Below are 17487 nucleotides of genomic sequence, written 5' to 3' on the forward strand. Positions count from 1 at the left end.
CTTCATATTTAAAATATTCCTTGCAGCTCTGGATATGACTGGAGTATAACACATGATAAGACTCGAGATCAGGACAAGAAAAGGGAAGTCACTAGCATCACTAGAAAATCGCAATACTAAGCCTTTAAAGGAGTTGTCCCATCTGTGACATTTATGGCATATCGATAGGATATGTCATAAATGTCTGATATGAGCAGGTCCCATCTCTGGGACCTGCTCTGTTCTCTAGAACGGGGTCCTAAGGTGAATGAAGGGCAAGCAGTGCATGTGCAGCTACCCCTCCATTCACCACTACAGGACTTCCAAAAATTGACAAGCACAGGCTCAGCTATTTTTCGAAGTCCTATAGCAGTGAATGGAGAGGATGCTGCGCATGCGCCATGTGCACTCTGTTCACTTTAAGGTCCTATTCTTGAGATAGGAGCTGATCCCAGAGGGCTGGGACCTCCGTCAATGGAAACCCTACTAGTTCTGGTCACTGATAAGATGCTTCTAGGTCAGTGGTCTTTAACCTGTGGCTGTACAGCAGTGGTGAGACTCCACTTCCACTCCCATCATGCATTGCCAGTATCCAGGCGCAGGATACAGACTGCCACTCTGATTTCTTATTAAAGAGAAAAAGATGTAGAGGGTGTGAGAGAAGGATTTATTATTTTCTGCATATATAATTAGAACATTCTGTAGTACACATTTTTGTCCACTAGATGGCCGCAAACCATATGTATGAGAAGGTCAATAAGGGAGGGGGAAGAGGGCATTACATTACAGTTTTCAAATACACCTATAGACTCAGTTGAAGTTGCTGAAACCACTCCTATCAGGTTAAGGAGCCAATAGTCTCTTCTTAAGGAACACCCCTTTTGTGATGTCATGTCTGCTATTTAAGTGAATGTACTGTGAATAAAAAGGCTCTCGCCTGCTCTTCTACCATGGCTCAGGGAAGATGAGAAGATGCTTTCATGAAACCACCTAGAGTGTCTGGTCTCATTATAAAGCTGTATGGCATGCACATACTTATTCTTCTAATTGATTTGGCACCACACAAAGAAGAAGGAGAAGCGCATGAATTGCGCTAACAAAATGGCGCCGAGCGTGGGGCAGACAGCTTGCGTAACTTCCGATTCAAACACCACGAGAGCGACTTAAACGGAACCATCAGACGAGATCACATGCCGGCAAGGTAAGAAAGCTTTATTTCTTACAAATCTCCTCTGAAACTTCCGCTTTTGTGGGTTCTCAAGAGTTGAATTGGTGTTATCGCGATAGATGGGTTCAAATTATAGCTGATCTGTCTGTTAGAAAGAACCTGTTGAAATATTCCTTCTTTGTGTGGTAGAACATGCTGGAACTAAACGGAAGTTGTTAGACGGCTGAGCCGGATATCCTGTGACGTAGAATTGGATCCCAGGCCAAGATTCTGACGAGAATCTGGAGAAAAGGGTTAACACCAATTGACATAGGCAATTGGAAGTTATTAAGATTTTGTATCCCGGTGAATTGACTAGGGGTCTTCACTTTGAGAGATTGTGGGCTCAATACTATTATATCATTTGAGCTTTGTGCAACTGCGCTTAAGTTTGTGGGTTCGGTGGCGATTACTTATAGTAATCAGATACCGTTTGATCTTTGTGCAACTACGCTTATGTTTGCGGGTTTGATAAGTAGCAATTGTTTGATCTTCGTGTAACTACAATAATGGGAAATTCGAATGTTGCAGGACAGAGTGAAAAGATTTTAACAGCGGCTCAGTTAATGCGAGAAAAAGAAAGGAAAAGTTTCAGTTAGAAATAAAAGTTGAAAGCATTCTGTCATACTAAGTAGCAGCGATTTCCGGTATTATCCGGAAATATGCAGTTTTGTGTAAAAGTTCCCCCTAGAGTTTGCAAATGCAGTAGGAGATAGATTAAATTAAAGTTTGTGGAAAAGTGTAGATGGCAAGTTGAAAGAAATTGAGAAGAATGGACAATATTGCTATAGTAAAATGGAGGATTTGGGTGTGGTAGGGAACAGAACAAAGAGAGTTGGCCATGCGGCATTCCCTTCCCCCCCCCCCCCACATCTGTTGTAACTAAAAAAAAAAAAAAAAAGGGAATCCTGGGTCTTGTGGTCCATCAAAGAAGAATACTATTGCTTTTTCTGTCAGCCCCTCCTCTACACCAGGTGCTGGAATGTGCTAATCAGCACCACCCACTGTGCCTTCTGCTCCCTCTAGCCCTTCCCCACCCCCCAAAAACTCTTTCCTTAGGCCTTATGGGGAATGGGAGTGTGTGTGCGAGTAACATGTTGTTTGTTTGTGGATCTCAAAGACAGGACATAGTTCCTATCATAGTTCCCAACACTGGATTATATCCAGTGATGTCTGAAAATAACCTTTCCCAATTGTATGTCCCATCAGTTAAAAATGTACCTGCAGTAATTGCCCCTATGATGCCTACTAGAAATATTCCAGGCCAGTCTACTCAATCTAGATTGCACCCATTCTCAGTCCTTATTCAGGTATGAGTGAAAGTGTAGGGATATCTGCAACATTATACTACACCCAGTAGTAACATCAATTTTGCCATGATGAATATAATTCCCAATTCAGAGAACTTACTTATGCTGCTTTATAGAAAATTAGTTAAAATATGGAGAGTTTTCTCATATTATTTATGAGATTTGGAAAATTTAGTCCAATGTAGAGCTGGGGATTTAATGCATAGTGAAGATAAGTGAGTCTGGGAGGAAGTGTTTAGATCGTCAGTCAGTCACATTGTCATCAGGACAGAGAGTGTGGAGAAAGTTTTCACTAGACTCCAGGAAAGTTGGGTGGATTTGGATTTTTGAGATTACCTTAGCTATGCATGAGAAAATCCTAAGTGCTGCCTTTGTATATGATCTTGAGAATTATCTAGAAAGGTCTAGTGTTGGCTAGGCTTGAGAGAAGTTAATTTTGTCCCTATTTTGTCATATTGTTAAAGTTAAATCAAACAAAGACCTAAAGCGGGCGTGGCTGCCTATCAGTCCTCCCGACAAGGGGGGGGGGGGAAGACTTTGTATGTACTTGCCCACTTCCTCGCCCGTGGGAGGAGCAACAAATGTTCAGCCCCTTCAAATGAAACACCCATAGGGAATTTAACAACCCAGAATCAAATACTGGATCCCTATTATTTATATAATCCTTAGGATCTAATTCCATTGCCTCATAGCAAACATGTTCCATGATCTCTCATGACTAAGGGTAGTATCACATGTGTAGGAGCATCTAGTAATGCAATTCCTACTCCTCTCACCAATTAATCACCGTCTTAAGGGTGTGCAAAATTAGATCCGATTACTCTGCTGCATCTGGAGGGGGGGAGGCTGGGAGTAGTAAATACAAATACTTTTTCCCACCTCTGTAAATAAAAATAAAAAGTGCTTTCTGGGAGTAGTAAATAAAAATATAAAAATTCAAATTTACATGAATGTCTCCAATTAATAACCACATTTTTGAGTTTCTGGTAGATCATTTCAGGTTCCTGGAAGATGGATCATTTCGAACAGGATATGCTGTTCCTACTTAATCTGATGTTGTCAAGAAAGAACCACTCCGTCCAGCAATGGTGGTGCAGGAGACAGAGCTGAAGACACTCACTGAGGTTGGTAAGATGGCTGAGGGTAAGACTGCTAACATCCAGGTATGCCTTCGGTATCACTCATTATTATGGTCTAATCTAGTGAAGCAGAGATTTTGTTTGATCCATTGGTAAGCCCATCAATAATGAATTCTGAGTGTATGAAAGATGTTTGATGCCCTGATACTGCCTCAGAAGGTAGAGGCTACATTATTACCTGAAGTCTACGCTAAGTGGAAATCTGTGTGATACAGGATGGCTTAAGGCCAGTGGACTTCCAAAAAGTTTGCCTTTTTCAGATAAAGGCTACAGAGGTTGAAAGGAAACATCAAAGGATAAAGGTAGAAGTGATAATAGGACTCTGGAGAGTTGGTAATAAACTCTTCCTTCAGAGGGCACTCTACCTAAAGAGGATGGATTTAGAACATGGGCAAATCGAGAGAGAGAAGGTGTGATTGGGTTCTGTGGTGGATGACTCCTGGGTTCAACAATGCTGCCACTAGATTAGCTGAAGGCGAATCCTGTAATAATGATGGGAGAACTATGGAAGTTCCAGGAAGGCATATGACAAGGTCATCTTACCCATTTCAGAGACTGCGGATTGACTACATTCAGAACAAAGGTGGAACAGTGTGAATATGTCTGTGTCTATATTGATCTCTTTCCAGGATATTCGGAGATTTGGCCTGTAGCGAAGGCTACAGCTAAAAGATACTGACTGAGGTGAGAGTACCTATCCCTGGGGTTTTTCTCCATCCGATATACATCTAACCGGAAGATAGGCCTAAGTCCTTATGAAGTACTCTTTGGGAATGCTCCTGGATTGGGTGTCTATTTCCCCAATAGTTCCAGATGCAGCATAGTAGTTTTCCAAAATTATGTTGTCTGTTGCACAAGTTATTGTCTAATGTGTATTTCCAAGTTTTAGTTGTTTCCTAGAATCCAGACTGTATAGAAGCGATTCATTCTTCACAATCAGGAGATTGGATAAGTGGTGAAACAAGAGACGGGCGGAAAGTCCTAGAGCTACGGTTTGAAGACCTACATCAAGTCCTGATAACCGCCGCCACTGCTGTCGAATTGCAAGGATAAACTGATCGTATTGCAATCAAGTGCCAGGACTATAAGAGCCATAATGTTGTTTCATGCCTTATTGTTTGTTCCATATTGTACAAAGGGGAAATCACAGTCAAATCAAATTCCAACGGTGTTATATTATCAAGATGAGTCAGGAACAACTAAGTTGACTTTTGCAGTATAGTGGACTGTAAGACAGATGACAGATAGGACACTTGGTTTTGGTCTGATAAGTACATCTGTGTGACTGGGACTGACCCAGTCTATGGTAATTGTGTTTAAATATGACCATACCAACTGTGGATATTGGAAATTAACCGAATGGAGTACTAATCTGAAGTGTTGTGAATATAAACTAGTGGAAACTACCTCTAGAGTCAGTAAAGGTGAAGGTTTGTCGCAAAGGATGACTGTCCTGAAGGGAACATCACCAAACAGTTGTAAACATGATGAATGTAATCCTCTGTTCCTGTCCATTAGAAATCCTATCCAACAGGATTCGGGGATATATGTTTTAGGAGCATGTGTAAGTGTCAAAGATCCCCTAGGTGAATCTAGAATGTTGGTAAGGGAGATACCTCAAAGTTCAGTTGCATCTGTGGCTCCTACATCCTTACCTATAATTGACATTAAATATTTGGCCAAATTTAAAATATAATGACAAACTGACCTTAGAGACAGGATTTATACAGGAAAGCCCTTTGGTGTTTTCCCTCCAGGATATTGTTCTTACATAATTCAGCTGAAGAAGACAAGTAGTGACTCTAACGTTTACTCTGACAGATGGTTTATCAACCAAAATGATCAAAACACAGATATCTGGTGATTGTGTGGAGATTTGAAACTCCGACCCAGGATGCAGGTGGAATGAAGTGGTCAATGTACCCTGATCAAGTCCTGATCGGGTACTGATGCCATTTGTTCTATTCTCACCTCCTGAGTAGGATCAAATCAGAAAACAATGTCCGGTCACGACTAAGGAGGTCACTCCCTACATCCTTTAAATCACATTTATACATGGATGCCATAGGAATCTGTAGAAGAGTTTCTGATTAATTTAAAGCAAAAAGTCAGATAGTTGCAGGATTTGAGTCATTAACTCCCATGATTAGTAAAAATATATATATATTTTTTTTTGAATGGATTAACATATCTATTGTCATCAACAGAGATTTGTGAATTATATATGTGATGCTGTTGAAGGAATGGTGGAACAACTGAGCTCTTTTCCAGTGATGACTCTACAGAACCGACTGGTCCTTGACAGCAGAAAAAGGAGGGGTCTACAAGAACGGCTGCATCTACATTCCGGACAACACGGCCCCTGATGGAAGGATCACCAAGGATCTGAAGAAACTGATGGAAGGATCACCAAGGATCTGAAGAAACTGATGGAAGGATCACCAAGGATCTGAAGAAACTGATAGACTTTATCAAATGAACTGACGGGAAAAATTCTGAAATTAATATCATGGCCAGAATAATGTTTTGGGAACTGGTTCAGCGACTACAATGTTATTAGAATTTGGTTTTAACAGGCTGTCATATAGTTCTACATTTTAGGAAAATTGTTTTGGAAAATGTATAATACATCCATGCCCACACTATGTATATGTGCTGTGCCCCTGTCAAAGACACAGATTATTCCATCCTTAAGTAAATAAAACCTTGTTGATGGTTGCGGGGTAAATAGGAGAAGGTGAAGGCAAACCCGAAAGGGAGTTGAGGGGACCTGGTGAAGCAATAAGGAAAGTCCAGCTCTTCGCTGTTTAGGGCGTTGGGAGAGTACCTCACTTTGCCTGTTCACCTCTGGTCTATTTCCCGCAAAAGGAGGGATTTGTGAGAGAAGGATTTATTATTTTCTGCATATATAATTAGAACATTCTGTAGTACACATTTTTGTCCACTAGATGGCCGCAAACCATATGTATGAGAAGGTCAATAAGGGAGGGGGAAGAGGGCATTACATTACAGTTTTCAAATACACCTATAGACTCAGTTGAAGTTGCTGAAACCACTCCTATCAGGTTAAGGAGCCAATAGTCTCTTCTTAAGGAACACCCCTTTTGTGATGTCATGTCTGCTATTTAAGTGAATGTACTGTGAATAAAAAGGCTCTCGCCTGCTCTTCTACCATGGCTCAGGGAAGATGAGAAGATGCTTTCATGAAGCCACCTAGAGTGTCTGGTCTCATTATAAAGCTGTATGGCATGCACATACTTATTCTTCTAATTGATTTGGCACCACACAAAGAAGAAGGAGAAGCGCATGAATTGCGCTAACAAGGGCTAATCACAAGACTTACTCGGAGCAATCCAAGAAGTCTATATAATTAACTAGCAGGGCGCCAGAGGAGGAGAGGATTAAATAGTAAATAAAAAGTGGACAAAGTACAATATTATAGAGGCTGCCTGATGTGGTTAGTAGTGTGAACTGGTTCAGCACATACATAAAATGAAACCATGAAAAAAATTTTTTTTTAAAGAAAAACCACAATGTGCGGCGCCAATCGAGGTAGTAAAAGAGAAATGCTGGTAAAAGTGTCCAGAGAACACGTTTTGTGAGCCCCTATTGAACAAATTGTACTAGCAGCAGGTCTATCTGGTGGAGAGACCAATAGTCAACCAATAAATTATGGTAGGTATAGCTAAAAGGATAGAATATAAATGAATATAAATAAATGGTATTGGTAACAAAGCGTTTATAAGACTCAATATAAGGTGTACTAAAAACAATAGCGATAAAACCATTAATGGAAAAATCTAAAGTGGGTATTAATATTCTCCACTCACTTCACTGGGAGGAAATTTTGAGGGATAAAGCTCAAGACACCCAGCAAAAAGTCCTCCCAATCCTGGATTGCTTCAAGAATCTTAGGACGAAGCAGCAGTACCACCGTCGGCTCCTCTTGCAAAATTCCTTTATTTCTAAACAGAAGGAAATGGAACTCAACGCGTTTCGGGGCATAAAATAAGTCCCCTTCCTCAGGAGCAGAGTATTGATACATGTACAAACGAGCATTTTATACAAAAAGTATAGGGGCAAACAATATGGTGTCATAGAGTTCAGGTGATGTCACTTCCGCGTCACAGTTACATTTGCATCGATATAAAACTGATTCCCAAGTATTTTTTATTTTCAACCTAGCCTCAAATGAATCTGGTCCAAACCAATAGATATATACAGCTTTTTTTATATAAAAAACACACTGGGGAAGCTTAAGTGTAGGGGCGTTCCACAGCGCGTCTTCCGGTCTGTGGAGCGCAACGCTGGAACGCACGCTAAGCTGGTGCGCGCGCGTCAGGAATAGTGGGGGCCTGGAGCGCATCTAGCTGTGTGCGCTTCACCTTATGGGTCATACTTCGTTCCTGCGCTGAAAGGGAGGTTTGGAACGCATAGTGAAGAATGCGTTCCACTGACACTCGCCTTCTAATGTCCGATAAAAACTGAATAGATGTGTAAAACTGTTAGGGCAGATACACATATTGTGAGAAGTGGGAAGTAAAAGAAAAAGATTGAAGATTCTTGTAGTAATTCAAAGCAAATATATGGGATTAAATTTCCAAATAATCTGTATTAAAATTATATTAATGGGAAAGGAGAGTATATATAAAAAAAATATAATAATAAAGAATATAGGAAAAAATAAGAAAATATATATATATATATATATATATATAAAAAATATATATACAGTCTAAAACCAGTAGAAGAAAAAAAATTATATTGTGGGTTTATATAGCAACTATTCTTTGAAAAAACTCTGATTTCTTGGCAGACAATTATAGTGGAGCATGTGTCTTCTGAGACTGGCTCGCATGACATGGAGCCAACAGATGAAGGCAAACAGAACACAAGGAACATCTCATTAACATTCCTCATTCTCTGCCAGAGAGAAAGTTTAATCATCTGCTTCTTCCAATACAAATATTACTATAGAATATTAATATTTTTGGTCCTGTGATGTGTACTCTGACAGAAAGAGAAACCTTGAGAAATTACCTGAAATTGGAAGTCCTTCTGCGTGCCCCTGGGTCCATGCGGTCACGCCACAAAAGATAAGACATGTCCTATTCTTTGCCGCATCTTGCAGATCACAAACCCATTGAAGATCATGGCCTGATGCAGTGTGCACATGGCCGGTATTCGTATTCTGCTGATCTGCAGTCCGCAAAACGGACAAAAGTCGTGTGAAAGGACCTAACAATATTGGCTTCATAAAGCCTCCCCAATATGAAGCCCCCATTATGACTTCACTTATTTATAGCTAATGAGAAGGAAGGGAGACCACCTTGTATAATGTGGGGTTTTGGCTACCGACTATATGGCTTTCCCCAGCAGGAGCCCTGTTGTTACAAATGTTTGAGCCACCCTTAATGGCTTCTTCTCTAATATCCAGCAGTGGACATGGTTCTTGGATGAGATCATTTTCTTAGAAGGCTTCCATTTTGCCCCCCAAGTCCAAAATGTGCAGCTGTGATCCAGTGCAGCTTCATTGTTCTTGGGCGGACATCTCCAACTCGCAGTTCTCCAGGTGTCAGGGCGTGCTGACTTTTGCAACAGTTAGAGACCACTGGCTCAGAGGTTGCATTGACGGTGCCATCGGCCGCACCTTCTCCACGTTGGCCCCTGACTGTTTCCCACAGGTTTTCTCAATGCTTGCAGATTGTGTTTCATATATCTGCTACTAATCCTGCCTTAGTCATTTGGCACTTCTTTCACCCCCTCCCCCAACTTCACTTCCTTTCTTATGTCATTTAAGGTCTTCAGATTTACTTCAAGGGAGGAACTCAAAATTGGACTTGTCAAAAAAATATTGTTTGCCTAAATGTTTCCTGTCACGCCTCAGTAGTTAATATAAAGGGTTTTATAGGACGTCGCTATCAGACTCCACCGCGCTTACTCTGAAAGCGAGAGGTGAGCATTCGAAAACCCTGTACCCACTGTCTGTCCGTCTGTCCGTCTGTTTGTCTGCTGTATCTGTGAGTTGCTCATATGCCATAATCAGGTGCGGAGGGAGATACATGATCAATGCTGAGCTCTATATAAAGAGATCTGACAAAGCAGTCACAAAATAAAGGCTCGTTCACACGACCATATAGCTTTTTCAGTGTTTTGCGGGCCGTTTTTAATGGATCCATTTTGTTTCAGTAGTGTTTCCGGTTCCATTCCATTTTTCCGTTCCGTTTTTCCATATTGCATTTACAGTAATTAGATAGAAAATATTGGGCTGGACATAAAATTTTCAATAGATGGTTCCGCAAAAACGGAAAGGATACGGAAGACATACAGAATACATTCCGTATGTGTTCCGTTTTTTTGTGGACCCATTGACTTGAATGGAGCCGCGGAACGTGATTTCTGGGCAATAATAGGACATGTTCTATCTTTGAACGGAACGGAAAAACGGAAATACGGAAACGGAATGCATATGGAGTACATTCCGTTTTTTTGGCGGAACCATTGAAATGAATGGTTCCGTATATGGACCGTATATTGAACAAAAAAAACGGCCCGTATACGGAACGCAAAAAAAGTTTGTGTGAACGAGCCCTAAGGCACGAGGGGAGACAGACTTCAGAAATCCGAGGAGCTGTCCTTTGTGAATCTTCTTTGTCACATTTTTTGTAGCAAAGAATGAATTTCTATCCATAAATTGTAACAAGATATTGTTTCTGTGCCGCAAGTTATTCTATAATCCGGTAAAAACAAATAAACAAAAAAAATTATGAAATGCTGGAAATGCGCCGGATCCCGGTCAGATCACATTATAGACAATGGCGGTGCCCGGCTATGCCGGATATGGTAAGGTCCGGTAGTCTGCTTCTCTGCTGGAGTCCACTGGCGCAGATGTGAACCTAGCCTAACAAGGGACACAACGACTACATGGCCTCTGCACATACTGATAGCTCAATGGGTGACTCTCTCTGAACAATGTCAGTATATGTCATACCCAATTACCGGGTAAATTGTATGTGGTCCTAGGACTGGGGGAACAGAAATACAAAGGGGGGTCAGCAAGAATATTTCTTTTTTCTGGACAACTTATCCCAAAAATCAGAGACATAGTAACATAGTACATAAGGCCGAAAAATGACATTTGTCCATCCAGTTCGGCCTGTTATCCTGCAAGTTGATCCAGAGGAAGGCAAAAAAACCTCCTGTGAGGTAGAAACCAATTTTCCTCACTTTAGGGGAATAAAAAATTCCTTCCCGACTCCAATCAGGCATCAGAATAACTCCCTGTATCAACGACCCCTCTCTAGTAGCCATAGCCTGTAATATTATTACACTCCAGAAATACATCCAAGCCCCTCTGGAACTCTTTTAGTGACTCCACCATCACCACCTCCTCAGGCAGAGAGCTCCATAGTCTCACTGCTCTTACCGTAAAGAATCCTCTTCTATGTTTGTGTACAAACCTTCTTTCCTCCAGACGCAGAGGATGTCCCCTCGTCACAGTCACAGTCCTGGGGATAAATAGATGATGGGATAAATCTCTGTACTGACCCCTGATATATTTATACATAGTTATTAGATCTCCCCTCAGTCATCTTTTTTCTAACGTGAATAACCCTAATTTTGATAATCTGTATATATATATCAGACAATATTTTTTACAAATTGGAAAAACCATAATAACTTATAAACATAATAAGTAGTGCTGAGCGACGCGAGCTTTGGATGCTTCATCCGAAGTCGCTTTATTGAAAACTTCGGAATAATACTGTATACAGTAATAATATAGTATTAGAATGTATGGGCTCCGATGAGCTAAAGTTAGGCTACTTTCACACTAGCGTTATTGCTGGATCGGGCAGGGTTCAGCCAAAGCTCTTCCGTTACTGATAGTACAGCCATCTGCATGTTATGAACGGATCTGGTTGTATTATCTTTAACCCTTTCAGGCCCGGAGTTTTTTTTTTTTTCGTTTTTGTTTTGCGCTCCCTGCCTTTCCAGAGCCATAACTTTTTTATTTTTCTGTTCGCATAGGGCTTGTTTTTTTTTGCGGGACAAGTTGTACTTTCCAACACCACCATTTAATATTGCATATGATGTAGTGGGAAGTGGGAAAAAAATTCCAAATGGCGTGAAATTGCAAAAAAAAAGCGATTCCAACACAGTTTTACGGGTTTTTTAATTACGACGATCGATGTACAATAAAACTGACCAGTTACTTTTATTCTACAGGTCAGTAAGAATCCGGCGATACCTTATAAGTATAGTTTTTCTTGCGTTTTGATAGTGATAAAAAAAAAATTTAAGTGGGAAAAAAATCTGTTTTCTTTTTTTGTTGCCATATTTAGACCCCTATAGCTTTTTTGTAATTATGTGTACGGAGCTGTATGGGGGCTCTTTGTTTGCGGGGCGATGTGAACTTTTCATTGATACCATTCTGGGATGTGTATGACTTTTTGGTCACTTTCTATTTAATTTTTTTGTAAAAAATGTTAGCGACCAAAAACGGCGAATCAGCCATTTGGACACTTTTTTCTGTTTTGCTGTTTGCCGTACGGGGAATATAGTTTTATATTTTTATACTATGGGCGTTTTCACACATTGTGACACCTATGATGTGTATTTAAAAAAAAAATGTAGTTCTTTTATTTTGGGAAAAGGGGGGTGATTTAGAATTTTAATGTTTTTTTATTTCTTTTTTTTTATTATTATTTTTTATTCTTTTTTATAGTCCCCATAGGTACCTATAACAATCAATCATCTGATTTCTATTCTCATAGACTCCAATGCACTTGCACTTGCATTGGAATCTATGAGAAAATTGCTTGTTTTACAGGCAAGGGCTCCATAATACTATACAGCAGCCTTGTATCCTCCTCCTCCGATCGCCACACGGGGGAGCCAGAGCACAAGCTTTCGCTTTCGGTTTTCAGCGCGCTCAGATGCCGTGGTCAGAATTGACCACGACATCTGAGGGGTTAAATGTCTGCGACCGGCATTACTGACGGTTTCGGACATGAGCCGCTGGTGTCTGCTATAGGAAGCAGGCGGCCATCCGCGGCTATGGCGCCCGCAGTGGGCAGGAGCAGGCGCCATCTTTAAAAACCTGCCCGATGACGTACATATACGTCATCAGGCGTGAAAGGGTTAACATAGCCAAGATGGATCCGTCATGAACTCCACTGAAAGTTAATGGAGGACGGATCCATTTTCTATTGTCGCAGGACTTTGTTTTCCGTCTTGCATAACGGGACCCAGGCGAATCCGTTTTGATTCCCATTTACTTTTATTAGGACGGAGAGCAAACGGAATGTCTTTTAAAGGCTTCCATTTTGCATTCCGTCATAATACAACTGGAACTTGACCCCAACTTGACCCCAAACCCCATTGAAGTCAATGGGGACCCGTACTTTGGGGCACAAGGATGCCTGTAAAACAGACATAGTAAGGGCTAGAGGGCTGCAAAAGGGAGCAAAATTGGGGTAAGAGCAGGAAAATTGCCCTGCCAAGAAATGTGGATAGGGAAATGACATAAAATAACACAGAATAGAAAAAAAATTAAAAATAATCTTAACGTAGAGGTCAAAGTGGAGTAGGAGGTTGAGGAGGCGGTGGACTTGGCGGTGTAGGTAGAAGCGGTGGTGGAGGAGGAGGAGGTAGCCAACACTGCTTTTGTTGTTTTTTTATTTTTAGTTTTTTTCCTTTATTTTTAATTTTTTTAAATAAATTTTGGAAACATTGGGAAATAGAAAAGAGAAAGCAAAGAGAAAGTGCGCTGGAGTATAACAATGGCTGGGTGCAGCCGGTATACTTTACTTCTCCGAACAAGGTACGGACAAGTCCTAAGGGATCCATGCCTGGTTCATTTTAATGAACGTGAGCTTGTCCACATTGGCTGTGGACAGGCGGCTGCGCTTGTCTGTGATGATGCCCCCTGCCGGGCTAAACACACGTTCGGACAATACACTGGCCGCAGGGCAGGCCAGCACCTCCAAAGCGTAAAGGGCAAGCTCAGGCCATGTGGACAATTTGGAGACCCAGAAGTTGAAGGGGGCATACTGCTCCACCATGGTGAAATTCTGCCTCCTGCTAAGACGTTCCGTATCAGCTGGTGGTGCTGGTTGTTGTGGCGTGCTGACAAAGCTGTCCCACATTTCGGCCATGCTAACCCTGCCTTCTGAGGTGCTGGCGGTGCCCCACCTGCGTTGGCGACTTCCTCCTCCTCCTCTGCCTTTGCCTTGTGCTTCCACTGAGCCCCCGCTGTCAGGTGTGAATGCCATCAGCAGCGCGTCTACCAGCGTGCGCTTGTACTCGCGCTTCTTCCGATCACGCTCCAGTGACGGAATTAAGGACAGCACGTTGTCCTTGTAGCGGGGATACAGCAGGGTGGCCACCCAGTAATCAGCACTTGTTAGAATGTGGGCAACTCTGCTGTCGTTGTGCAGGCACTGCAGCATGTAGTCGCTCATGTGTGCCAGGCTGCCCAGAGGCAATGACAAGCTGTCCTCTGTTGGAGGTGTATCGTCTGTGTCCTCTGTATCCCCCCGGCCACGCTCCAGTGATGCCCATGAGCTGCTTTGGGTGCCACCCCGCTGTGAACACGGTTTTTCCTCCTCATCATCCTCCTCTTCCTCATCATCCAGAACTGTGCCCTGTCTGGACAGTTGTGTACCTGGCCTCTGTTGGTGCAGGAACCCACCCTCCGAGACACTTGTGAATGACTGGCCTGATAACAGTGGAAATTACCCCTTTTACTCCTCCTTTTCTTTCTGTGCCACATCCTCATTCATCATCGCCCAAAGTGTTTTTTAAAGGAAACATAGGATAGTAATGCTGAGGACGGCGTCATCGGCACTGGCCATGTTGGTGGAGTACTCGAAACAGCGTAACAAGGCACACAGGTCTCGCATGGAGGCCCACTCGTTGGTGGTGAAGTGGTTCTGTTCCGCAGAGTGACTGACCCGTGCGTGCTGCAGCTGAAACTCCACTATCGCCTGCTGTTCGCACAGTCTGTCCAGCATGTGCAAGGTGGAGTTCCACCTTGCGGGTACATCGCATATAAGGTGGTGAGCGGGAAGGCCGAAGTTACGCTGCAGCGCAGACAGGCAAGCAGCAGCAGGATGAGAACGCCGAAAACGCGCACAGACGGCCTGCACTTTCTACAGCAGCTCTGATATATCGGGGTACTTTTTCAGGAACCTCTGCACCACCAAATTCAGCACATGCGCCAGGCAAGGGATGTGTTTTAAACCGGCTAGGCCCAGAGCTGCTATGAGATTTCGCTCATTATCGCACACCACCAGGCCAGGCTTGAGGCTCAGTGGCACCAACCACTCATCGGTCTGTTGTTCCATGCCCGTCCACAGCTCCTGCGCGGTGTGGTTTTCCCCCCCCCAAACAGATGAGTTTCAAAACTGCCTGCTGTCGTTTTCCCCTGGCTGTGCTGAAGTTGGTGGTGAAGGTGTTACGCTGACCGGATGAGGAGGCGGTAGAAGATGAGTAAGCAGAGTAGGAGGAGGAAGCAACAGGAGGGAAAGAGAAACGCCCTGCAATCCTCGGTGCGGAAGGACATGCTCCAAACTGCTCTCCGCCTCAGGTCCAGACGCCACTGCGTTTATCCAGTGTGCAGTTAGGGAGATATAATGTCCCTGACTGTGCTTACTGGTCCACGTATCGGTGGTTATGTGGACCTTGCCACAGATGGTGTTGCGCAGTGCAAACCTAATTTTATCCGCCACTTGGTTGTGCAGGGCAGGGATGGCTCGCCTGGAAAAGTAGTGGCCGCTGGGCACGACATACTGTGGGACAGCCACCGCCATAAGGTTCTTAAAAGTCCCCGTCTCCACCAGACAGAATGACAGCATTTCAAAGGCCAGGAATTTTGAAATGCTAACATTCAGGGCCAGGGATCGCGGGTGGGTAGGGAGATACTTCCTCTTTCTCTCCAGTGTTTGGGAGATGGAGAGCTCAACGCTTCCATCGGACAGTGTGGACATGTTTGGTGATGGTGACGGAGGTGGTGGCGTTGCTGCCACATCCTCTGTTTGCAGGGTGGAAGGTGCCACTGTCACTCCAGAAGGGGAGGAAGAGGCCGAGACTGCAGAAAAAGAGGGAGCAGGAGCAGGGGAGGATTGGCCATAGACCTTACAGGGAAATCTCCCGGTGGGCCGATGCCCAGAGGGCCGCCTGGGCCCTCCTCACCGCCGGCCAGTGGATGTTTTTGAGGATGTATTTTGTGATGGACTGTGGTATTTGGCTCTGTTGGGGTCGTATAATGTGCCACAATATGGGATTGCTGGCGCTGCCTTTCATCTATTTGGACCCAACTAGAAAACGGGGCCACTTTTAGTATTTTTTCCAGGGCCACTTTAAGTTCCCAGTCCGCCCCTGAGCAGGAGGAGCATGAGATCTTTCATGGTTTTTGAGGTGTTTACTCCACTGCAGCTCGTGCTTTGCATTTAAATGCCTGGTCATGCAGGTTGCGCTAAGGTTTAGAACAGAAGATCTGGCAGACGTTCTTCTCTACCTCTTGTATGATGTTCTTTGTTTTGGTTTCACTTTCTCATCTTCTTTCCTTCTGCCAGGTGTCACTTATTTCGACTAATTCTCTTCCTTTATAATCCCTCCCATACTGCCTCACTTTGCGGTTTATACTACTTCCTGGATGAGGTGTTCACTGCTGGAGGTTGCTTCTGTTGTTTGTTCAGATAAGTCTTTTACTTTATTGTGTTTCCTTGCTGGCTTGATTTTAGGTGACCCTGACTCCGTCCGTATTAAGTGCAGGGAGCCGGTGGTCGTGTCCCCCCACTATTATAGGGTTTTCAGGTGTCACACAGTATTAGGTACGTGGGCATGCAATTGTCTACCATACAGACCCTTGCATGTGCATAGCAGTCAGGGAGAGCTCTTAGGGTTTTATAGGGCTCACCTATAAGCTCCTTAGTTTGGGATCAAGCCAGTCGCTCGTTTATTTATTTGTTCCAGCTATCTGCTAACTTCATCCATGACAGGTATGTGTAGGATATAGCTGGGTGCTACTTTGCCCATATTGTAGACTGTAAGCCCAGGAGAGGCATGTTAGAGTAGGCCCCATCTGATTAGAAGCCAGATCGGGTTTCCCTGGCCGAATTTAAGTTGCATGGCTTGCGACAGGGAGAGCGTTCTGCTAAGTCCTATTGCTCTGAATTTAGGAGGTGGGCAACTGATACGGAGTGGAATGACCCAGCTCTCCATAGTCTATTCTGTCAAGGGCTGTCCGAGAACCTGAAGGACGCTTTGGCATTTCACAAAAATCCAGAATCATTGGAGGCAGCCATGTCTCTAGCTGTACATATTGATAGACACCTGAGGGAGAGATCTAAAGTTCCTCTCGCCCGGGACATGCTATCATATGGGAAAGCGGCCTCTTCTGACACTCGAGTGTTTAATAGAACGGGTTCTGTAGACATCTATGTGGAATCAGCTGACAACGGTGTAAAATGAGTGCGCTTCTTCTTGGCGCTAACACCGACCTGTAAGGCTGAGTTCATACTTGAGTTATTTGGTCAGTTTTGACTCCATGATTGCCCTAATAAGTGAAGTGTACAGCTTGTAATCTGCATGTCATGCGGACTCACAGTATTATTTCACTACCAAAGCAGACTCCCTATGAGTGTTACTGCAAGGCACAGTGTTCTACACCACTATACAGGGAGTGCAGAATTATTAGGCAAGTTGTATTTTTGAGGATTAATTTTATTATTGAACAACAACCATGTTCTCAATGAACCCAAAAATTTATTAATATCAAAGCTGAATATTTTTGGAAGTAGTTTTTAGTTTGTTTTTAGTTTTAGCTATTTTAGGGGGATATCTG

Source organism: Bufo bufo, chromosome 11 (assembly GCF_905171765.1).
Source record: "Bufo bufo chromosome 11, aBufBuf1.1, whole genome shotgun sequence".
NCBI lineage: Eukaryota > Metazoa > Chordata > Amphibia > Anura > Bufonidae > Bufo > Bufo bufo.